General features: G+C 39.8%; 1 protein-coding gene and 1 long non-coding RNA gene across 2 annotated transcripts in view; one reads left to right on the top strand and one right to left on the bottom strand.

Moving 5' to 3' along the window:
• The window catches only part of RGL1 (ral guanine nucleotide dissociation stimulator like 1), a 109821-nt gene that overhangs the window by 5762 nt on the left and 79074 nt on the right, over window positions 1-24985 (top strand).
• LOC116514876 lies at window positions 4853-16739 on the bottom strand. Its single transcript, XR_004256167.1, has 3 exons — window positions 16547-16739; window positions 15745-16067; window positions 4853-5254 (listed from the first exon to the last, which is right to left on the bottom strand). It is a non-coding gene; the product is annotated as an uncharacterized LOC116514876 (long non-coding RNA).

Raw genomic sequence — 24985 nt, 5'->3', positions numbered from 1 at the left:
AATTGGGGATGCTTTCTGAGACTCTCTCATTCGGATAGGCATTATTGAAAATAAGATATAAGCTAGTTAATTTATTTCAATACATACCTGTCAATTCATTACCGACACTCTTGAAATATAATTGAAACAACAGCTTTAGATTTTGTATTATGATACAACCAAGTAGGGAAAGCGAATTTTGCAAAACTTATAGATAGGCTGTGTTGCTAGTTTCCCCTTTTTCATATTCTGGAGGAGTACAAAGTGTTCTTAGCAGAACGGATGAATTCAAATCTGCTTCCTTTGGTGGCAGATTTCCCATCAATGCCTTCTGTTTATAGCGAAAAACTAGTTTTTTAAAAATACAATATTTGCACACAGATGGCAGCTTTTCCTAGGGCTCAAGGCCACCAAGAGTACTTGTATGTCCACTAGGGGAGAATCTGTTTTTTGTATGAAGTTGAGAATTCGAAAAGACCCATTATGGCTGATTTGGGATATGAAGAATGCCAAAATGTTTAGCTGGTTTAGCGTTAACAATTTTGGAAGGGCATCGTGATTTTATTGAAGGCAATTCAATCCAATCGTGTCATTCTGAACCCAAAATAATAGTGCTACTTGGAAGAGCAATCTTCTCGTCCTCTTTTCGGAGCAAAAATCTTCTGATTTTCTCATTCTGGGCTGGAGGAACGAACTGTCCAGTGAGAATGCATATCTGCAGCCAGATTAAATTGTATCAGCTTGTAAAATGTCTGTACAACATGCCAAATCCCACTGATTCCTGGATTCCTGGTGAGATAGAATAATGAGAAAATAGCACATTGATATGAGACCTTGAAGTCATTGGTGTGGGAAAGAGGGAGATAAAAGCAACAGAAGGAATTAAGAGGAGAACTGCAGATATCAAGTATGGAATGACAGTGAGGAACATAGTTAAAAGTTTGTTTCTAGAAGAAAATTCTCCATTTAGGGCAGTTTTCTTTATATTAGGGTCGCCTCTGCTTTCTACCGTAATACATTATTCTTTCTCATACTTAGCTTTAATAGAAGCAACATAATTTCAAGAGAAAAGCTAGTTCTGAGATCAGCAATCCATAGTTCCTGGCCTAAATCCTTTAAATTTTTCATTTTTTTTCTTGCCACCAATCCAGAAGCAAGAAAGATGGCTTAAGTTGGCTTAAACCTGCTGGAATTAATTTTGGAGAGAAATAAAAAGAGGTCGGGCCCATACAATTCTTAAAAGCAGCCCACCATAAAACTAATCACACTTTCTAGAGTGATGGTACAAGGATTTTGTTATTCATTTAGTAAGTTGATTTAATTCACTGTCAGCAAGACTTAAAACTGGGAACTGCTGGTTTCCGCATGGGTCAGCAAGGGATTTTTTTTTTAGTATAGTTTGAAATGTAGTCTTGTTTCTTTGAAAGGTTTCATTTCCTAGTCCTCGATAATCTGCTGTTCCAGGAAAATAACTGCTTTTATCTTTGTGAAGCTAGGCATTTCTCTCTCCTTCTCAAGTTATATGCAAAATAGCTAAGTATGTGCCAACTATATCAATATAGCTATACTCTAGGTACACAAAACGTGTGAGGGAAAAATATCCACTTTTCAGTTGTGCAGAAGATAAAATACATGATTATAGATAGACTGATAGCTTTAGAATATTTAGAGGTTGGTAAATGCCTCAATAATTCTTTGTTGTGGAATAAATTATCGTTGTAGTTATTTTTCACCGTGTGGAATGAAGAGTTATAATTTGAGAGCCTGTAGAATCTTGTGTAAGAGTTGATCCACTAATAATTGGATTCTGTATGCTGTTTATTACCAATAACACAAATGCTCTCTTTCTAATGGAGGTATTGTTCCTATTGTTAAGAACTTCAAAGGAAGGTGGTCTATCTTCATCCACTCCAACTTATCTCCCCCACCCCCCCAGATGTGTTCATGATATCTTTGTTCCATAAGGTCTATCTGCTTTTCAGGAGGAGGTCTTGTGACTGTCCTCTCCCTCTGATATACATAAACATGACTGCTTCAGGTTTCACTTCCCTGTTAACCAGAAATCTCTCAATGGCCCATTGACATATTTATTGCAGATGAATAAGTCAATCCGGGCAGATTACAGCAAAAAATGTCAATGTTCTCTCTTGCCTACTTAGATGCTTCATTTGATTGTAAAATATATATTTGCTTAGTCTTGCTACGTTGCAAAACCCACAAAACGTATTAGTGCATTATTTCACAGTTAAGGAAAAACCATCAATGCGTGATAATATATACACACACACACTATGGACAGTTCAATTATTCAGATCCTGAGCCATCCTTTTCCTAACCCGTGAAGCTGCTCACACAAAGGTAGCAGAAATACATTTGTCGGATGGAATTTAAAATCGCTACTGTATTTGGGTTCTTTGATATACTGAGATTGTTGAAAGTATTCAACAATATAATCAGTTCCGTTATGATTTTAAGTAGTTTTATACAAAGGAAGGTGTTGCCACCTTGCTAATTGTTGCCTTGCTTTTGAAACCTTTGTCGTAGAGTAAATAAATTCAAGGAACAGGAAAAGAGAAGTTTGTAATGTGGAGAGAGAACTCTTGCTTATTGTGAGGACAAAGAAGTTTATAAACAGACATGGGGGTTCTTGTTTTCAGCTTTGAAACTGTATTTAAGGGTGTGCTTTCCCACTACCATCTCTCTTGGGTCAGATAAGTTTATTAATGTGTGTGCGTTTTTCAAGATTTCCTGGGCCATACCAGTTTAATCGTGAATTGCCCCTTGGATTTCTTACAGTTTGACACTGACAGTCTGAACTTTTCGTAGGATTGAGGAAAATTCCCTTTATGAAGAGTATATAAGTAGATTATTTTTTGCCACATTTATTGCCACAGCGCTTTAATTCTCTGAAACAATTTCACACAGGGAGAATCAGTGAAAAGCCAGCCGCCACATGAATGAAAGGAAAGGTTTCATCTTCCTTGTTCCATTCATTTACAGCTTTTCTTTCCTTAGCTGTATTTGCCCCATATCCCTTAAGAAAACTGAAAGTGTTTTCTGGTTCCAAAGCATTACTCTTTTAGTTGTTTCAAATAGATGAGAGCTGGTTGTTGGCATTAAGGTAATGGACTAGGACTGGTGAGAACCAGAGTAAAGCTTTCACTTAACCACGAAAGATCCCTGGATGACTTCAGCCCAGTGATTTTCTCTTCGTGACCCAACAAAAGCGCGCACGACAAAAGCGCACCCACAAAACTGCATCGCTGATGTCATCAACGTGCCGACAACAGCGCGGCGGCAACAGAAGGGCGATTTACAACAGCGCATCGACAGAAGGGTGATTTAAGTTAAGGTAAGGGTTAGGGTTAGGGTTAGGGTTAGGGTTAGGGTTAGTTTTAGGATTAGGTTTAGGGTTAGTTTTAGGATTAGGTTTAGGGTTAGGGTTAGGGTTAGGTTTAGGGTTAGGTTTAGGGTTAGCGTTACATTTAGGGTTAGCGTTATGTTTAGGGTTAAGTTTAGGTTTAGGGTTAGGTTTAGATTTACAGCGCACTTCTGTCACCGCGCTGTTGTTGGCGCGATTCAGCGCTCATTCGTCGGAGCACTTTAGAACTCGCGGTTTTGTCACCGCGGTTCAGTCGGGCATGCTTATGTCGGTCGCGCTTTTGTCGGTGAACCTTTTCTCTTAGCCCATCCTACCTCATTAGGATGCTAAATTAGGGATATATCGGAGGAGGGAGTGTTGTGCCTTGACTGCTGGAGAGAGGAAGAATATAAATGGAGGAAAAAGTTACCTTAAAGCAGTAAAAAACAGGGACCTGTGATTTTCTTTCTCACCTCCTTCAATAGTGTTCTGATGGGACTTATTCTTGTCTGTCTAATACCATTTCAACCCTCACCAATGTTCTATATATACAAGCTTTTTAGTCCCCAATACCAGATGTGGTAGTCAACCGGTTCTCTCTGGTTCAGGCGAACCAGTAGCGGTGACTGCGGTGACCCCACTCCCAACGTAATGTGTTGAATATTCCAGGATTCTTAAAAGGCCAGCAACAGCCTATGCTGCGCCCTGATTGGCTGGGACGCAGCATAGCCTGTTGCTGGCCTTATGCGTGACCTTATGCTTATGCGTAGAACATTTGCATGCACTCACATTTGAGAACCAGTAAGGAAGGTAAGTGAATCCCACCACTCCCCTGTTCTGACCCCCCTTGTTCCACACCAAAGCAAACTCCGAGCCAGAGATAAATTACGGCATTTAATTAACAGACAAACAGGTCCTTGGCAGCAAACCAGCACAGACAAGCTTGGGCAGCAATAAACACAGATAAGGCTTGGCAGCAATCCAGCCTGCCAAGCTCACACAAAGTTCTCCGACATTCAATTCTGTGTTGACTTCTGCCAAGAGGGGTGTGTGCACAAGTAGCCTTTTTATAGTCTGGAGAGGAGCCTAATGACCACCAGCTGAGTGCAATTATCTCCTGTAATTGCATAATTGTTCCTGACGCCTATTAGCTCTTCGATGGCGTGCATCCAGGAACAACTCACTGCTGGCGTCCGGCTCACTCTCCCTTGTCTCCTCCCCACTGGTCCAAGGCTCAGGTGCCTCCTGGTGGCCAACCAGCCTCTCTGCACCCTGCTCGGAGTCGGAACCCTGTCCAGGGTCCTCCACATCCTCCAGAGCCGACTCAGAGGGCCCCTCGCTGTCGGAGTCTGGTGGCAGCTCCAACGGCTCCTGCTGGGCCACAACACTCCCCTATATGCAACCTTTTTTTCATTCTCTTTGGAAAAAATAAGGAGAGTTATTTGGGCAATATTTTAGTAAACTCAAAAGTTAAGATTCAAGTTCTACTATATGCAGAACTGTACCCTCAGTTCTGTTTCTTGGACCTGCTATTTTGGAGCTAGTTTTTAGAGCACCACAGTACAGTTAATCATAATAGGATACTTCCCTTAAATAGCGAAGCTTGTAATTGAGAGATGTTTGGTCCCCGGAGTGAGAAAAATGCATATTTGTAGCATAATGGCCATGTATGAATTTGAAGCTGTTGGTTTATGTGCTCTTGGATGCTTTATTTGTTCAAAATAGTTCCCTGTCTTCAGAAAACCTTGAAAGAGAGCTGTTCCGATGGTCTCATTGTAGCCAAAAGGTCACAGAGAAAAGTTCCACAGAGAACTGTGTTAAGCCACTTTTTCTTCCATACAGTGGAAGCCAGGTTTCCATCCCCTTTGTGCCTTCTAAGATGGCTCCTTAGCTGAGGTCATGTAACTAGAAAGCCTGCCAAGAGCAAAAAATGTTTGCAAGTTATAGCAGTTTTCCTCTTCCAATAAATAAGTTGATACATAAATGTTGAATTCCTGAGCCAGTTGTTTTAACCATAGTATTTCTGGTTTTATAAACTCTTCCCATCACATTTTGTTGTACAATATCTTTGCATGTACAATTATAGAAAACTTTTGTCATCTCTTTGGAAATTTAGCTTGGATTGGAAAGAACTTTCCCCCCCATCCTGGAATGCAATAGCAATAGCAGTTAGACTTATATACCGCTTCATAGGGCTTTCAGCCCTCTCTAAGCGGTTTACAGAGTCAGCATATTGCCCCCAACAACAATCCAGGTCCTCATTTTATCCACCTCGGAAGGATGGAAGGCTGAGTCAACCCTGAGCCGGTGAGATTTGAACAGCCGAACTGCAGAACTGCAGTTAGCTGAAGTAGCCTGCAGTGCTGCATTTAACCACTGCACCACCTCGGCTCTTTTCAATGCTTTTCAAGAGCAAAATATCCAGAAGTTTATTCCAGAATTAAAACTTATAATGCTAGCCTTTTTAGGAGGATAAAAGTTTCATTCCATCCCACCTGCCTTTAGTAGCAATGGGCTTGTGTTTCTTTAGAGAGGAGAATGTGGGACATATATCACCCTTTCCCTGACTGGGCTGGGAAGTACATAAATGTGCATTTTGCAAGATTATTTAATAATTTTTTAAAAAGAAAATTGTGGAAGACAAATAGGGATATCCATTAATTTAATACAAGGTCACAGTTCTGCAGTTCATTTCTGACATTGTGTGGGAAAGAAGTAGGAAATCCAGAAATTAATGGGCCACAACTACAAGGATTCACTAACTTTTGCATTCTTACTGTATCAAGGAATTGTGATGAATCTGGGTCTCTTTCACATCTGTCATAATTGCCAGAAGGCATTCCCAACTATGTTATATTTAGGCCTGCGATATATCCCTTCTTTTAGCAATAGCAATAGCAGTTAGACTTATATACTGCTTCATAGGGCTTTCAGCCCTCTCTGAGTGGTTTACAGAGTCAGAATATCACCCACACAGTCGGGGTCCTCATTTCACCCACCTCGGAAGGATGGAAGGCTGAGTCAACCTTGAGCCGGTGAGATTAGAACCGCTGAACTGCAGATAACAATCAGCTGAAGTGGCCTGCAGTACTGCACCCTAACCACTGCGCCACCTCGGCTCTTTTGCCATGTGGCTTGGTTCTACCAAAATCTTTTGTAGAGTTCCAACAGAAACATCTGACTCACCATTGGAAAGTGTAGAATATGATAGGTAGGCATTGTTGCATTCTCATTGATTGGGTGCCCAACGCATCTGTTTCCTTCTGGGGAGGGAAACCTTAGCATCATTTCTGATTAAGTCAACGTGCTATTTATTCATTGTGCAGTGCGTTTAATTTCTATGATTTCCATGCCCTGCTTTTAGACATGTGCAGTAATTTGTTTTATTTGGAAAATTTATATTGCTGCCTACTCACTCACAGCGATTCAAGGTAGCTTACAGGAAATAAAAAGACAAAATGAAAGAAATAAAATAATAATAAAATAATAACACAAACACACACACACAGAGCAACAATACACACTCATACCAGCCATTTAATGGACTCCACCCCGCTCTGGGTTCCTCAGGTCCGCACATCTTCAGGACCTTTCAAAAGAGTGGAAGTCTTAATTTCTAGAGGGATGATGTTCCATAGAGAGGGAGCCACCATGGAGAAGGGCAGCCCCATTACTATTGCAATAGCAATAGCAGTTAGACTTATGTACCGCTTCATAGGGCTTTCAGCCCTCCCTAAGCGGTTTACAGAGTCAGCATATCGCCCCACAACAATCTGGGTCCTCATTTCACCCACCTCGGAAGGATGGAAGGCTGAGTCAACCTTGAGCCGGTGAGATTAGAACCGCTGAACTGCAGATAACAGTCAGCTGAAGTGGCCCTGCAGTACTGCACCCTAACCACTGCGCCACCTCGGCTCGTATGCATGGCAATGCACCCGTAAGTGTGTAATAGTGCACAAAATCTATTTAACTGCATAGCCATGTTGCTTGTCTAGTAGCTAAAAAGTTTTATATATAATTACGTGGACTGTGAATATATGTTTACTTCTCTTATTTCTCATCATACGCTAAATAACAACAATAGTTTTTCTAAATAAAACATAATAAAATATCTTTGATTGCTTAGACCTGGTGTCAGTTCCAGGATTTCAGAAAGTCTTAGGCAAGGAATGAAAATTAGATGTGTGGAAATGCAGGATTCTTGCCCTGCAGAAATGGAGAATGATAGTTTTGTTGCAATCATACATCATTAATTAATTTTGGAAACTTCCAGCAATTGCCCCTCTACCCACACTTGGGATAAACTCAGGAAAAAGGATGAATGCCCAATGTTTCTGATTTATTCCTCCATTTCCACCCCATATTCTCCATTTTCTAATTCATCACCACCCTTCTCCCTTTTATTTTGGTTTATAATTCAACCGATATTCTTGGCTGCTCTTGCATTTCACACTTCAACTTCCAGTGCTAGGATGGCATGAAAGAGCAAAATCAAATTAGATTCAAGAAGTGCAAGTTTTTGCCCAAAGATTTCTGCTACTCAATCATAGTTATATTTGATTTTTGTTTCTTTTTCAGTGTCTTAAATAGCCCTTCCTTCCATTCAGGGCTGTGTGATAATTGTCAACATATCAACATACATGTTGATTCTGATTTTCAGTTGGACAGTTTTGTTGGCATAACTTGAGAAAATATGGGAGGCCTTTTAAAAATATTACATTGTAATATTCCATAGCCTATTCACATTCCTTAGAAGCAATGTGCTCCTTAATGTTATAACAATAGCCTACCCTGAGATGAACTTGACTCCTAGATGAAGTTGCTAATTTTTTTTATCTGATTGACGCCTTTGAAGTGGATCAGCATTAAAACCCTGCAGCACAGTCCTATAGATGTGTATTCAGTTATAAATCTCATTAGTTGTGGTGTAGAGCCGAGGTGGCGCAGTGGTTAGGGTGCAGGCCACTTCAGCTGACTGTTGTCTGCAGTTCAGCAGTTCTAATCTCACCGGCTCAAGGTTGACTCAGCCTTCCATCCTTCCGAGGTGGGTGAAATGAGGACCCAGATTGTGGGGGCGATATGCTGACTCTGTAAACCGCTTAGAGAGAGCTGAAAGCCCTATGAAGCGGTATATAAGTCTAACTGCTATTGCTATTGCTATTGCTATTGATTAGTTCTATCAACTTCATAAAATAAGTACCCAAGATAGTAAGAATAATGCAAAGAGAAAAATTGGGTAGATAATAAATCTGTCTAACCTTTTTTTTAACTGTAGGAGTGTTTTGACATTGTTTGCCTAGCAAACATCTAGTGGAAACATATTCCTTTCATTTAGATTTATAACAGGCTTACTAATAGATTTTCCCATGGTTGAAATGAAAACTGGCCAAGGCAGTTATCGTATTTTTCAGAGTATAAGATGCACCTTCCTCTCCCCAAAAGAATGTGGAAATGTTGGTGTGTCTTATACACCAAATAGAGCCATTTTTTGGCTTCCAGAAGCCCCACCCCCAAATCCCATTTTTTGCAAAAAAAAGGTCTGTTTTTCACAAAAATTGGGGCATTTTTGCCTTCCCCCAGTCCTGCTGAAGCCTGCAGAGTGCTTCTGGGGGCCGTGGAGGACAATTTTTTTTTCTTACTTACCTCACTTGTACTTTAACTCCTCTTTTGTTAGGCTAACTCTAAACAGATTATATCATTCCTCGCTTTTTCTGGAATTTCTTACTCCCATATTTATTTTGAGTATAGTCAATCCATCTTCTCCACTCCAATTTATATCTCTCATTTGAGTGGTCCTTGAGGTATGCTGATATTTTAGCCATCTCTGCTAGGTTTGTTACTTTTAATGTCCTTTCTTGAATAGTAGACAAATCTTCCTTCTTCCAGTATTGCGCCACCAACAGTCTTGCTGCCGTTGTTAGGTTCAAAATCAAATTAGTCTCTATAAGAGTACAATCAGTAGTTATACCTAACAAGAATAACTGAGGAGTAAACTTTATCCTCTTTTTAAAAATATTTTGCATAATCCACCATAGTTTTATCCAGAATGCTTTAACCTTTTTACAAGTCCACCATAGAATGTGACAACTATTTCAATGTAGGAATGTTTGGAAGAAACGAAACCAATGAAGTAAAACTTGATTACAAGGTGTTGCCATAAAGGTGTGAATTTAGCGTAAGGCTAAGGAGCAAACTACATCCTTTTCAGTGCAGTAATGAATCTTGAATCGTTCCACTAAATGCACGTTCTATGACGATTCTCAGTCATCCAGATGTCCCAAATATGTTTATTTTTTCCCCCAAAAGGCAACTGAACTGTTTTTTTCTTGAGGAAGAAAATGAAGACGTTTTGCTTCTTGTCCAAGAAGCTTCATTGGTTCTGGATGGTGGGAGATGGAAGGAAGGACTATCAGAACTATCCTTCCCTCCTTCCACCATCCAGTCAAAACTGATGAAGTTTCTTGGATGAGAAGCTAAAATCTTCTTTCTCAAGAAAAAAATAGTTCAGTTGCCCTTTTTTTGTGGGGGGGGAGGCTCATTTGAGTCTGCTAAATGTAGCATTTTTTAAAAAAATAATTGATAAATGAAGCAAAACATTTATATTGAGTCCTATCTCAATTAGGAAAAGTCCAATTTAACTGTCTTTTGAGTTTATTATCTTTTCATTGTGACAAATATCTTTTGGACAAAGGAAAATAATTTATCTCCTATATATAGATGCTTATTTAGGTTTGACCAGAAATTATTATAAACAATGCGTGCAGAGATTACATTACCCAGAGAAATTAATGCTCCTTCTGAATATAATCTGCTGGGGGGGGATTTGCAAATTGCTTGCCCTTACAGCTTTCTTTGATGGAAACTATTACATGCAAACATGGCGCATGTCTCATTTTACGAAGCATATTTCCCCTCTGGCTCTGTTGCTTACCAAATTGTAGTTGGTTATTTGTATGATTATTGATATGCCTGCATCTAGTATATTTATAATCACTGTTATTTGTTTTCTAGAAAGCCCCTTAACAATGCAGAAATCTGGCAACTGCAAAGTAATTATTTTAATATTTTAAGTTAGTACCATTGCTTTTCACAAAATTCTATTTTACATCATACTATAAATTCTTATAGTTACAATATCAATATAAAATAGTTTACCTGCAGAGGTTTGTGATTGTTTATTATTTCATCTTATTTATTTTCCTTCATTCTATAGTTTTATTACAATTATATTAATTTCTAATACATTTACTTTTATCGCAAAAGACCTTAAATATACAGTCTTAGTGGTATTGATATCACGACTATGGTGTGTTCTATAATATGAATTTGTAGTATTTAAGTTACACTATTAACACAATGGGATGGATATAATTTTATGTTTTAACGATATGTTATGCTGGTCAATTACTAAAATAAAAAGACTACTACTATTAGTAGTACTATTACTACTGTTGCTGTTGCTGATTGAGTATGAGGGAAGGATATGAATAAATAGAACAAACATTCTGTATATAAACACAGAAACTAAACTTTAAATTTGCATGTTGGTAGCTACAGTTTAATATGTACTACTTTTGTTCCTTCTTAGAGCAGCAATCAGATATATGAAATAAAAAGTTTCTTTTGACAAAGAAAGTTCTAAATGTACTGTATTTCATTGCATAATCAAAGTAGATGCTGAGGAATTTTGAGGGCATTTCAGTCGGTCATCATTTTTAATCCCCCATTCCCGTCCTATCCCCGCCCACAATTTTCTTTTCTTTTTTAAATTGAATTTTTTTTAAAAAAAGATTTTACAAATATTTTCCACCCTCCCCCACCCTCCCCCACCCAAGCCCATCTCCCCCCCCCAACCTCCCCCCCCCCCGACTTCCCAGAGCAAATACAGGGTATAAATCTTTAACAATCATATTCTAAAATAAACTAAAAAATAACTTGGCTTCGTCTTTCATTTGTGCTTTAACTCCTCTTTTGTTAAGCTAACTATAAACAAATTAAATCATTCCTTGCTTTTTCAATCGTAAGCTATCTGGAGTTTTTTTTAAGTCCCGTATTTATTTTGAATATAGCCAATCCATCTTCTCCACTCCAGTTTATATTTCTCGTCTGAATGGTCCTTAAGATATGCTGATATTTTAGCCATCTCTGCTAAGTTTGTTTCTTTTAATGTCCATTCTTGAATAGTAGGCAAATCTTCCTTCTTCCAGTATTGCGCCACCCCGCCCACAATTTTCAAAGCCAGGTGTAACATCAACTTCATTTCTTACGATCTCAGAACTATTGTTGATAATAGTCTGGGTTTGACAGCTTTGGCTCCAGTGGTGCTTCGGGTCGTTTTAGGCTGGATTTGGAGCCAAAAGAGGCCCACAGCTTCAGCTGCCATCTGAGGAAGCCTTGCTCCAAATCCAGAGCTGTCCCGAACAGCTTCAAACTGCTGTTCCAGCTTTGGTTGATTTTGCTAGGTTCAGCTCTGTAGTATGGAGTTGGAGAGGGGGATGATAACTATTGTTATCATCCCGAGGTGGCGCAGTGGTTAGGGTGCAGCACTGCAGGCCACTTCAGCTGACTGTTATCTGCAGTTCAGCGGTTCTAATCTCACCAGCTCAGGGTTGACTCAGCCTTCCATCCTTCCGAGGTGGGTGAAATGAGGACCCGGATTGTTGTTGGGGGCAATATGCTGGCTCTGTAAACCGCTTAGAGAGGGCTGAAAGCCCTATGAAGCGGTATATAAGTCTAACTGCTATTGCTATTGCTATTGTAATACGGTTGTAAGCTTAATAACATTTTCTAAACAATGTTATTGAATAATAAATACGTCAAGAGATAAACTAATCTAGTGGATGAACTCAAAAACCGTCAGTTACAGTTCAGATGGGAAGGTCCAGCCGGATTAGTGGTCAATTACCTGGGAGAAAGATAACGTCTTAACTCACTATGGAAGGCTAAAGATTTTTACAGCAATATACTGAAGGCTGGACATCCTCCCCACTCCAGGACTTAGAGAAAGAGAGCAAGAAGGACAGAACAGACAGCAAGATACCCAAGGATCATTGCTGGTGGACCAAGTTCGGACACCTCTGCTGGAACTTAAGAGCCGAGGTGGTGCAGTGGTTAGGGTGCAGTACTGCAGGCCGCTTCAGCTGACTGTTATCTGCAGTTCAGCGGTTCAAATCTCACCGGCTCAGGGTTGACTCAGCCTTCCATCCTTCCAAGGTGGGTGAAATGTGGACCCAGACTGTGGGGGGCAATAGGCTGACTCTGTAAACCGCTTAGAGAGGGACTGAAAGCCCTATGAAGTGGTATATGTCTAACTGCTATTGCTATTGCTAACTAGAAGGAGCGAAGGAGCAAAGACAAACCCGTGTGGTCACTAGGCATATGGAACAAGAGTTAAAGAAGCAACAAGCTTTGCAACAAACTTACGCAACAGCTAAAGAAGCTACAGATTCTAGCTCAGAAGCGGTGGGTATCCGAATTTACAACCTATATGCTGGAGATGTGATTGTGTTGATGCTACATATTACCATATATGGTGGACTTGTAAAAAGGTTAAAGCATTCTGGATAATTAACAAACAATTTTAAAAGAGGCGTTACCAAATTCACAATGTGTAAGACTGTTAAATAAGCAGAATGATGATCATCAACAGAGGCAGAGGATCTGTTAGTGCTGATTTCTGAGGGGCATGAGAGAAGGATCCTAACAGGGATTAACTTAACAGGGATCCATTTAATAATTGGGGCAAGAAAAATCTTAAAATGGGGAAAAATTCACTTAACAAACACCTCACTTAACAACAATAAATTTGGGCTCAATTGTGGTCGTAAGCCGAGAACTACCTGTACTGATTTAGATTGCTCAAGTAAACAGACCATTTGTAAAATGTACTTTAAATATTGGACCCCCAAAGACCAGTGATCAGGGACTCTCCATGGTAATAATGATAGGTATAGGTCCTGTAATCCAGTTTATGAACTATTCCGTGTGTAGAGCCGAGGTGGCGCAGTGGTTAGGGTGCAGTACTGCAGGCCACTTCAGCTGACTGCTATCTGCAGTTCAGCGGTTCAAATCTCACCGGCTCAGGGTTGACTCAGCCTTCCATCCTTCCGAGGTGGGTGAAATGAGGACCCAGACTGTGGGGGCGATATGCTGACTCTGTAAACCGCTTAGAGAGGGCTGAAGGCCCTATGAAGCGGTATATAAGTCTAACTGCTATTGCTATTGCTAGATGGCTGTAGGATGGAGCCGAAGGTATTACTTATTCACCTGTGTTTATCTTTCTGGTGGAGCATTAGGCTAAGGGTGGGGAAGGAATCACTCAGTTGGAACAGGTACTTGATATTGCTTTTGCTGGCCTAGCTCTCCCCCTCACCCAAATGACATTTTGTGGTTGAAATGCACTGATTTATTTGAAACTGGTAGCTTTATTTTTTGAATTAGGACCAAGCCAAAGTTATTTAATGGTCTGATTTTCGTCCATGGAATGTTGACAACAACTGTAGTAAGCAAGGAATTGGTAATTCAAGGCAGTCATTTGCATAGTACAACTGTAAATGAGCATGTTGCATTTTCCATAGCAGACATATTTTATTTCTGCACGACTTCTGTTATATGAGAAGGAAAGTCATTGTCCCATAATCATCGCCTTCATGTTATTTATGATTACAGAAGTATCTCCAAGTGTATAAATAATACATTTCACTGAATCCACCATGAATTTCTTACATAAAGACAAAGTGTAAAGCAAGATAGACATTAAACTGCCTATTGCGATTAAAGCTCATCCTGAATGTTTCAGAAATTTGTCATGATGACATGCTGAAATTAACTCCCCCTTCATTAACTTAAACTAACATTGACATCAGATAGGGAGTTAATGAAAAAAAATAAAATCCTTTTTCTTCAGAAACTTCCTTAAGGGAGCCAAGATCTATTAAGTGAATTATTGCAATATACTTTACTCACTGAGATCAAGGAAAAATGTGAAGTTAATGACACACAAAGCTTTTTTTTCTTGTCTGAAATAACCCTGAGGAATTCACGCTTTAGTGAATTGTAGCAATGTATTTCTCATCTATATGATTTTTTTAATTATCCATTTCTCTTGCATCCACTTATTTTCACAAGTAAAATATAAAGTACTTTTGGACTTTGTGGCACCATTTCCTACGTGCCATCTTTCTCCAAGGCCCAGAATAGCAATTCATGGAAAAACACGTTTTCTGGGAAATAGGAACTGTCGAGTCAGCAGCTGGGATGAAATCAAGGGAGCTGGCAGAGAATTTGAACCCACAGCTTTGTAGTCCAGAGCCAAAACTGCTATCTTTTGAACGGGCAGTTATGTTAATTAAATGTGGGTATTCCAAGTACTTCCTTAGAATAATATTATTACTCCTGATCCTTCTATTTTTCTTGAGCAGATTTAGTGCTGGTTATGCTTTCTTCATGAACTGGCTGCAGATGTTTTCAATTGCTCCTTAATTTCTGTTTCATGTTCTTACACATGCAGTAGCTTCTCTTACAATTTTATTCTATATTACTCTTACTGTGGTTATCAAGCAGATAGCTGTCCCTGTCAAAAGCACTGCCGGATGTTCAGGTACAAGTCATTAATGAAAAAGTAGAGGAATAAAAATAGGAAAAATATAAGGTGTATGTTTTGGTCCTATAACTAGTTTTTAGTTTTGAAAAGGACCGCTATTAGTGGCTTTAGAGTAAGTGGACTAAGTTCATCTGAACTATTTTCAGGCCTGGAGTTAATGTATGCTTAAAATGTGATTAACTTCTTGTAGGCAAATCTTCCTTCTTCCAGTATTGCGCCACCAACAATCTAGCTGCAGTTATTAAGTGCAAAATCAAATTAATCTCTACAGCTGTACAATCAGTAATTAAATCAGTAATTATACCTAACAAAAATAACTGAGGGGTAAACTTTATCCTTTTTTAAAGAACATTTTGCATAATCCACCATATTTTTATCCAAAATGCCTTAACCTTTTGGCAAGTCCACCATATATGAAAATATGTAGCGTCGAGAGAATCACATCTCCAGCATTTGGGTTGTAAGTTCGGATACATAGAAGCCAACTTTTTAGGATCTAAATGCCATCTATAAAACATCTTATAAAAGTTTTCTCTCAAGTTTTGGGCTTGTGTAAATTTTACATTTCTTACCCAGATCCTTTCCCATGTATCCAACATTATTGGTTCTTCAATATTTTGAGCCCACTTTATCATACAATCTTTAACTAATTCTGTTTCGGAATCCATCTGTATTAATACATTGTATATTCTCTTTACATGCATTAAACTTTGATCTCTTATTTGTTAATGTGATTAACTTCTTGAAGGATGTTAAATGTAGATGTATATAACCAAATGAGGTAAATAAAAATACGCCTTACCTTTTGCTTTCACTGAGTAAGTCCAGCAGAGAGACAAACCACCTGTTGTTTTGTATATGAAGTCTGTTTAGACAGCCAGAGTAGTGTGGCACCTAATTGAGTATGAAGTGTTTAGACAGATGTAATTATGTGGCACCTAATTGTGTTCTTGGAAGCACAGACATGTTTCTAATTGCGCTGCAGAATCCACCCATAACGCCATATTGAATGTTTCAGCCTGCTGCTAATTTGGCCATGTTCTATTTGGCTCATTTGTATATCAAGCAATGAGACTTCCATCTTTCTGCAGACCAAAACAGCTTTTCTATTTTGCAAAACAGCATCTGGAAAGCAAGGGAAAGAACTGAGAAAACCATATTCACGTTGCTAAATCCTGCATCTTCGTTGATGATGAAATACTCAAGTTTATGTATCTGTGTCAAATTTTATGTCAGGAGGAATGAATAATATCCTCCTCGGAATGGACTTTTATTTTGTTACAAAGTCTATTCTAGCTACTCCTCCCTTTCCGCATCTTCTAAATTCAGAGGAACTCCCTTATCTTTCACAGGTTAAACAAATTGTTTCTGAATTTCCTGGGTAAATCTTTTCCCCCTGCTTTTCTCTTTTTAAAAGTTTTTTTCTGCTTTCTTGTTACAGTGCTTTCTACGGTTAAAATATACTCTCTAATCTCAAACCAGAGTCACTTTTTCCAATCTGGTTTACCAACACTGCAGTAGATTTGAATAATACAAAATTTTGTGCTCTTGCAATGCAGTGTAATTAATAGGGGCAGAAACTTTTAAGATCCGTATTTACTCACCTGGAATTGCTCTGTTTCTATGGATTTTGCAGGAGGAGAGCAGTTTAGCAGCCATAATGCATTCTTTGGAAGGCAGAAAAGAAATGTGGCGATTTTCAGAGAGAATGGAACTGAACTTTTATAACTCGAATATAAATATGTTGACATATTGAAAAGTTTTTCATAAATGTCACAAAGCTACTCATGTGTCTCATAGGAGCGGCACTGCAATAACAAAGTAATTTGAGCATCTATGAGAAATATAAATCTTTAGTTTCAATTGTGACTTCATTTTACAAAAATTCTTTGTGTCCTATATTTTATTGTTCCAGAAAGATGCAGGAGTAACATTGGGTTTGCTACCAGCATCTGCTATTTTAAAGCTTATGACCTGAGCTTCTTATTTAATTTCTTTTTGATATATCTACATCTTGATATATCTCCAGTGAAATTTCAAATAAAACAGCCAATCAGTTTACAAGAATAATTTAAACAAGTAGCTAGTCTAAAACCTTCATACTGTAGGAAATACTATCAACTTCTGAAGTGATCGCTACTCAAGATAAAGAAACAGATTTCCCCCCCCGCCCTCCATGGATTCTCTCCATGGAGAAAACATAGTAGGTTGATGAAGATCTTCAGAGGACCCCAGATGATTTCAGAAGACCCCAGATGACTATAGCACTGGAACAGAGAAATGGTTGGAAGCTAGAGAATGGCACCTTCCTTTGAAAATATGATTATTAAAAGATCATTGGTTTACATTCCTATATCAATCTATACAACATATTTGTGATAGGTTATACAGAGTCCTGAATCATATGCAACCAGCTCTTAGCTAAGCATTCATTATTATCTTTGATTTAGTCAAGGTCCACAGAGAGATATTCCTTCACCCTTTATTATAAGGTTGATTATCTATTGTGGATTTGTGATCAAAACTCTGAGGCTGTGAAATTACAATTGGGTGTGAACAACCCTGTAAAAAAATATATTATATACTGTATCCTCTGAAATGTCCTTTGTCTATCCTGATGTTGCTATATCTTCCTTTCAGCTTTTCAAGGTAGGCCAAATCAGGAAACTCACAGGAAGGTTATATTCATTGAGATAGGCTATAATAACAGAATCTTGAAAATCTGATTGTGGTTCTCCTTCCTTCCATGCTATACCACAATTAGTCATAGTGGAGTTTAGTCTCCCTCTCTTCTTAATACTGTCTTCCTTCCCAGGACTTAAGGAATGTTTCCGTCCTCTTGATTTGCATAATGATTTGCTTTCTGATTCTGTACACTTCCTTTGTTCGGTCGAGTAGAAAATGAAACACTTCTACCTTGACTGAGTTTATTTATTTATTTATTTTATTAAGTAGACTTATATACCGCTTCATAGGTCTTTCAGCCCTCTCTAAGCGGTTTACAGATTTTTAGCAAATTGAGTCAGCAAATTGCCCCCACAGTCCGAGTCCTCATTTCACCCACCTCGGAAGGATGGAAGGCTGAGTCAACCTTGAGCCGGTGAGATTTGAACCGCTGAACTGCAGATAACAGTCAGCTAAAGTGGCCTGCAGTACTGCACCCTAACCACTGCGCCACCTCGGCCTTGGTCTCAGAGATAGCCTCCCCATTTCTTAATTGGCAGCTCTCTCTTACCTCTGTCACCATCCAAAACAGATTTTGAGTGGGGAACTGCAAGTTTAAAGGGACTTTCCATCACACCTGCTGACTTCTGATTATAGGAGAGTGAAATAGATACCTTTTGTATTGCCACATACCTCTTAAAACAAAACCTTTATAGATATAACTTTCTATACACATATGAACAAAGGTTTGGGTGATAGATTTGGTAACTGATTCTTAAGAATGGCTAGTATGTCTCAAGTTCTGACAAAGTGGCGCAGTGGTTAAATGCAGCACTGCAGGCTACTTCAGCTGACTGCAGTTCTGCAGTTCAGCGGTTCAAATCTCACCGGCTCAGGGTTGACTCAGCCTTCCATCCTTCCGAGGTGGGTAAAATGAGGACCTGGATTGTTGTTGGGGGCAATATGCTGACTCTGTAAACCGCTTAGAGAGGGCTGAAAGCCCTATGAAGCGGTATATAAGTCTAACTGCTATTGCTATTGCTAATTGCAGATTCAATTTGTTGGTGATTCTGTTTAGAGTTATTAGTAACATAGTTCTGACACCTTTCTAATTATTTGTAAAATTTTTAGTCTATTTCAAAATTGGGTATTCCGAAGGAAAACTGCTCTTTCTTACAATGTTATGTCTGACTCTGATGTACAAATATTTCAGCATTATTGTTATTATTATGAGTCCCCCTTCGGGGGAAAAGGGCAGCATACAAATGAAATAAACATACATTATTATTTATTAAACTTATTTGTCATCCATCTCTTTTCAAAGCATCCCTTCATTTATCCTCTCTTAATTGTTAAAAAAAACTTGTCCAGTGAAATCTAAGTAGTTTGTATTTATATAGTAGATGCTGTTGAGATCAGCATGCTCTGTTCTATACATGTTGTGCTTTAGCTAATCAGATTAGTGTGAAGGAGCTAAATACTAAATGAACTATGGTGTTTTATTCAAACTCAAGGTTGTTTTCAAAAATGGTTAAAACTGCAGTACTGTGTTTAAAGAACTGAAAATACTATCTGTCAAAAGACAAAAAGAAGCCATGCTAGCCAACTAAAAACTTTACCCCTTGCAATCACTTTTAAAAAGCAGCCAGGTTTGGAAGAGATACATCTCTGAAGAAAATCTTATAGCGTTATCTAAGATAGCATTTTACACTGCTTTTAAGTAATTAGAAATCTCCCCTTTTCCTTAAGGGAAACACAGAGAAGAAATTCTATCCCATAAGAGCCGAGGTGGCGCAGTGGTTAAATGCAGCACTGCAGGCTACTTCAGCTGACTGCAGTTCTGCAGTTCGGCTGTTCAAATCTCACTGGCTCAGGGTTGACTCAGCCTTCCATCCTTCCGAGGTGGGTAAAATGAGGACCCGGATTGTTGTTGGGGGCAATATGCTGACTCTGTAAACCGCTTAGAGAGGGCTGAAAGCCCTATGAAGCGGTATATAAGTCTAACTGCTATTGCTATTGCTATTGTTTTTTTGGAGGAAAGCTTTATAGTAATTGCTTCATGAAACAATTTGGCACTGGTTACAGTTATCTCTGTGCTTTTACCTTACACATCTTTAATATCAAGATACATTTAGTCCTTGACGTACAATTGTAGTTGAGCCTGGAGTTACAGTCGTAACTCACTGTGGTCATAAGTCAAGATATCACGTGACTGGATTCAAAGTTATGACTGTTTTTTTATGGTGATTATTAAGTGAGTGTTGTGGTTGTTAAGTAGCCACCACAGTTGTTAAGTACATTTATTTTCCCCAATGAGCAATTTTTGCCAGAAACTACAGGTAGGACACAAATTGTGTCCATGGGACGCGGGATACTGTAAACAGCCATAAGTGTGAACCAGTTACCAAGAACCCAAAATGTGACCACATGACCACAGGGATGTGTGAGGCTATTGTGACTTTGAAAATGGGTTGTAGGTAGTTCTGTGGTGGTCATTAAGCTATTGGTTATAAGTTGAGGACCACTAAATGGTCACTAAGTGATTGGTTGTGAATTGAGGACTACCTGGAAATCCACTTTTTTTCTTTATTATAGCAGCAGCTATTAAGCAAATGTATTTTTTTAAAAAAAAAATAAACCAGTAAGAGTTCGGGATATTCCTGTTAACATTTCATAAAGCTCCATTACATTTGAATGCTATTATTAAGGATACAAAACCTATTTATTTTCTTTATTTGACAGTGTTTACAATCCAACTCAATGCCAAAGGACTCTTGGTGGTATTCAACATTTTACAATACCAAAACTAAATACTGTGTTTCCCCCAAAATAAGACAGGGTCTTATTTTCTTTTGACCCCTGAAATAAGCGCTTGGCCTTATTTTTAGGGAGGTCTTATTATTTTTGAGGTGCAGGAGGCGGCAAGTGTGGTCACCTCATGGCTGCTGTGTTGCAATATTTTTCAGGGAGGGCTTATGCCTCCTTTGTGGGAGTGGCTTGCCGCCCATGTGACCGGATGGGAGTGGCTTGCCACCCATGTGACCGGATGGGAGTGGCTTGCCGCCCATGTGACCGGATGGGAGTGGCTTGCCGCCCATGTGACCGGATATGAAGATGCTGACGACACTTGTCAGAACCACCTTAAATTGCATCACACACAGCACTGGCTTGCATAAGAATAGGATGTAAACTTGTTTCTTAAAAGGCATCTTTGGTTTGCGTTAAAACAACTTCAACACATGCAACGTTCTGATTGCACCACAAACGCAGGAGTCATCCTTACCTTTCACAGAGGCACTGAGTTTTATAAATAGGAGCATAATAGTGTAGAATAATTGTATCCAAGGACCAGTGGTGGGTTTCAAAAAATTGTTGGAACGTCTTCTGTAGGTGTGGCCTGCTTTCCGGGTCCACTGGTGGAACCTCTTCTAACCGGTTCGGTAGATTTGACGAACCGGTTCTACCGAATAGGTGCGAACTGGTAGGAACCCACCTCTGATGGTGAGGCACCATAGTAAGCTAAAGAATGTCATGGGAGTTGAGGGGTGGCACAGGCCATGTATGAATATGTCTCTGTTCAGGGGTTAAAAATATTTTCTTGGCAGGGGGAATTTTCATCTTCTGGGTAGAGACACACTCATATGCAGCCTGCCTCAAACCTCCTATGGTCTCCCCTACATCTTTGAGGAACTCTGTGCTGTTTACCTGAGACTTAATGACAGGGAAGGCTGGAATTGCAGTCATTGACAAAAGCAGTCAGAGGCTGTCTTGCTTAATGACTTCTCTGCACAACAGCTGACATTCCAGTCCCAATTGTGGCTGTAACTCAAGGATTACCTGTAACTATATATCTTTCTTATAATTATATAGACTTAGAACTGGCAACCTTTTTATTGCTAAGGACTACATTTTCATGGGAAGTAATATATTGGAATAGACCACATGAGAGTTACAGTAGGACTGAAGTCAGAATGGAAAAAGGAAAATGAAAGATTGGCAGAGCTGCCTAATCTTTTATAATACACTTCTTTCTTTCTCCTTCTCTTTCTGATATAGCAATAGCAGTTAGACTTATATACCGCTTCATAGGGCTTTCAGCCCTCTCTAAACTGTTTACAGAGTCAGCATATCGCCCCCACAGTCTGTGTCCTCATTTCACCCACTTCGGAAGGACGGAAGGCTGAGTCAACCTTGAGCCGGTGAGATTAGAACCGCTGAACTGCAGATAGCAGTCAGCTGAAGTGGCCTGCAGTACTGCACCCTAACCACTGTCTACCTTCCAACACATTAGATTGTCAGAAAAGTTAGGAAATGTTGAATGTTGAATGTTTATTTTATTTATATGCCGCCCTTTTCCCCCGAAGGGGACTCAGGGCGGCTCACAACTCAAACCAGGGAAGGGGGATACAAACAAAAAATTAAAAAACGAAATATAACAATGCATAATTTAAAACACACAACAGTCATACCATTCGAGGAGGGGGGCAACAGCTCTTTAGCCCCAGGCCTGTCGGAATAGCCAGGTTTTAAGGGCTTTGCGGAAGGCCTGGAGGGTGGTGAGGGTTCGAATCTCCACGGGGAGTTCGTTCCAGAGGGTCGGAGCAGCCACCGAGAAGGCTCTCCTCCGGGTAGTCGCCAGTCGGCATTGGCCGGCGGATGGAATTCGGAGGAGGCCTAGTCTGTGGGATCTAATCGGTCTAGTGGAGGTAATTGGCAGCAGGCGGTCTCTCAAGTACCCAGGTCCAATACCATGAAGGGCTTTATAAGTGACGACTAGCGCCTTGAAGCGCTAGGAAAGGGTAAAAAGTGGTGTTTGGGGGTGGAGGGAAGCTTAGCTCTAAGCTGCCAGTCCTGATACATTCTTGGATAATGAGTAGCCTATATATTCCTGTCACATTATTTTAAGAAAAAAAATGCTGCAAGAGAGTTGTAGTTACTCTTTTTAAAAAAGCATGCTAAATGCTTACCAGATATTTTATTTGGAAAAGTTAAGTCAATTCGTTGCGGTGGTTAAAGCATCAAACTAGAAACAAGGAGACAAGTCACACATTAGGGACAAAGTCAGTTTATTTATTTATTTATTATTAAAATTTATATGCCGCCCAATCCCGAAGGACTCCGGGTGGCTTACAAAAAAGAAAAGAAGAGAAAGAAAAAAAAAATAAGGAAAAGACAGTTTATAATCACAACACATGCATTTGTTCTAATCGGGGCTGGACCTCAACAGCCCCAGGCCTGCCAGAATAGCCAGGTTTTAACAGCCTTTCAGAAGGCCATGAGAGTGGGTAGGGTCCGGATCTCTGGGGGTAGCTGATTCCAAAGAGTCGGAGCAGCCACAGAGAAGGCTCTCCTCCGGGGGACCGCCAGCCGACACTGTCTGGCTGACGGCATCTGAAGGAGGCCCAATCTGTGGGATCTTACCGGCCGTTGGGAGGTATGTGGCAGTAGGCGGTCTCGCAGGTACGCTGGCCCTAAGCCATGTAGGGCTTTAAAGGTAATAACCAACACCTTGAATTGTGTCCGGAGACCAATTGGTAGCCAGTGCAGCTCGCGGAGGACAGGTTTAACGTCGGTGTACCTCGGTACACCCAATATCGCTCACGCGATGGACTAACTGCAGTCTCCGAACGCTTTTCAGGGGTAGCCCCATGTAGAGCGCGTTGCAATAATCCAGCCAGTTAGGAGAACTTCAGGCAGTTTCTCCCTCTCAGCCCTAGGAAGGAGGCAAATCATTGCCAAGAAGACTCCAGTGACTTCTGCAGGCCAGGAGTCAAGACTGACTTGAAGGCACTGAAAAAAAAGGTTCCACCACAAAACCGCGTTCGACTAAAGCGCATTCGACGAAACCGCGTAGCTGACGTCATCACAGGGCAACAACAGCGCGGAGACAGAAGCACACTGTAAACGCTAAACCTAAAATTAACCCCTAAACCTAAACCTAACCCCCCTAAACCTAATCCTAAACCTAACCCTAAACCTAACCCTTAACCTAACCCTAAACCTAATCCTAACCCTTAACCTAACCCTAAACCTAACCCTAAAGCTAACCCTAAACCTAACCCTTACCTTAAGTTGAATCGGCTTGCTTTCAAAGCGCTATTTAAAGCGCCCTTCTTTCTCCGCGCTCGCTGTTGTCGCCCTGTTGATGACATCAGCGACGCGGTTTAATTGGGCGCGCTTTAGTCGAGCACGGTTTTGTTGTGCCACGGAAAAAAAAACGCACACGTTCCAAATACTGGTTTGGAATAGTAGAAACTCACAACAGGTGAAGAGCATCTCCGTGGAACTTGGAGCTAAATAACACTGAAATGTGAAAGTAAGAAGATAATCCTTTAAAAACAACATGACTTTTCTTGACCTTCAATGAGGCCTCATATGTTCTTCATTCTTAAGTCCCGCTGATGGAAAAATTGCCCTTCAGCTATAGAAGTGCCCTTTGAAAAGCAATCAATGTGGTTTACTTGTAGGTGGACAGTTGGCCAAGAAGCAAACCCCCAAAACCCCCTCTTGTTTTCAGGAATCATGTCAGAAAAGAGCCTCTGATTGAATCCAGATTGAGCTGTTTCCTGTTAGCGTGCTAACTCAGCCTTCCGTGTCTTATTCCACAAGTCAGTGTTATTGAACGGTTGCTTGCCAAGACTCTCTTAAAAATTTGGGGGCAGAACTGCTTTAATAACGCAGACCAAAATTATGCCTTAGATGTTCCTTCAAATGACTTCAAGCATATTGTTGTTGGTAGCTGATAAAATGTACTTTTTTTTTTTTTTTAAGCACACAAATGCAAGGAAACATTTTTTAATGTCTCCCCCACAATGTAGCATTCCTTTCCTCTAGAGAACCATCGAAGCCCAAATCTGAATACTTTCGGGAAGAGCTTTACTCAAGTTTCTGTTTGACCCTGAATTAAATAACCAGGTGCGGTAACTAGCATTCTGGTGGGCATTTTTGGGGTGCTAACTACCAAGCATTATTGGGCAAAGTAATAAACTGAACTAATGAATTAAATGGGAATGTAGGATGAAGTATATCAAAAGCTTCATTGGAATGCTTTTATTTTATGGATTGATTTATTTAGAAGATTTGTATGGCCGCCAACTCACTCTCAGTGACTCTGGGCGTCTGTATTAAAGCCACATTCTGATTTTTATTTCTACGAAGAGAAGAAATACAGTAGGGAAATGGGTATAAGATACAGAAGAAGAAGAAAAATATCACAGGATAGTTGCATACACATTTAATCACAGACCCAATGGCTTGATAATTTTTAAGCAGATTGTGGCATGCAAAGAAGGAATCTTAATTCCTGTCTCTGCTGCAGTAATCATGACTGTCTGCAGTAAAAATTACCACTGGGAAGTTGGGGGAAAAAAAGACTTTTT

This window comes from Thamnophis elegans, chromosome 11, assembly GCF_009769535.1.
Source record: "Thamnophis elegans isolate rThaEle1 chromosome 11, rThaEle1.pri, whole genome shotgun sequence".
Taxonomy (NCBI): domain Eukaryota; kingdom Metazoa; phylum Chordata; class Lepidosauria; order Squamata; family Colubridae; genus Thamnophis; species Thamnophis elegans.
The sequence above is the reverse complement of the archived record's forward strand: the minus strand, read 5'-3'. Positions and strand labels throughout refer to the sequence as shown.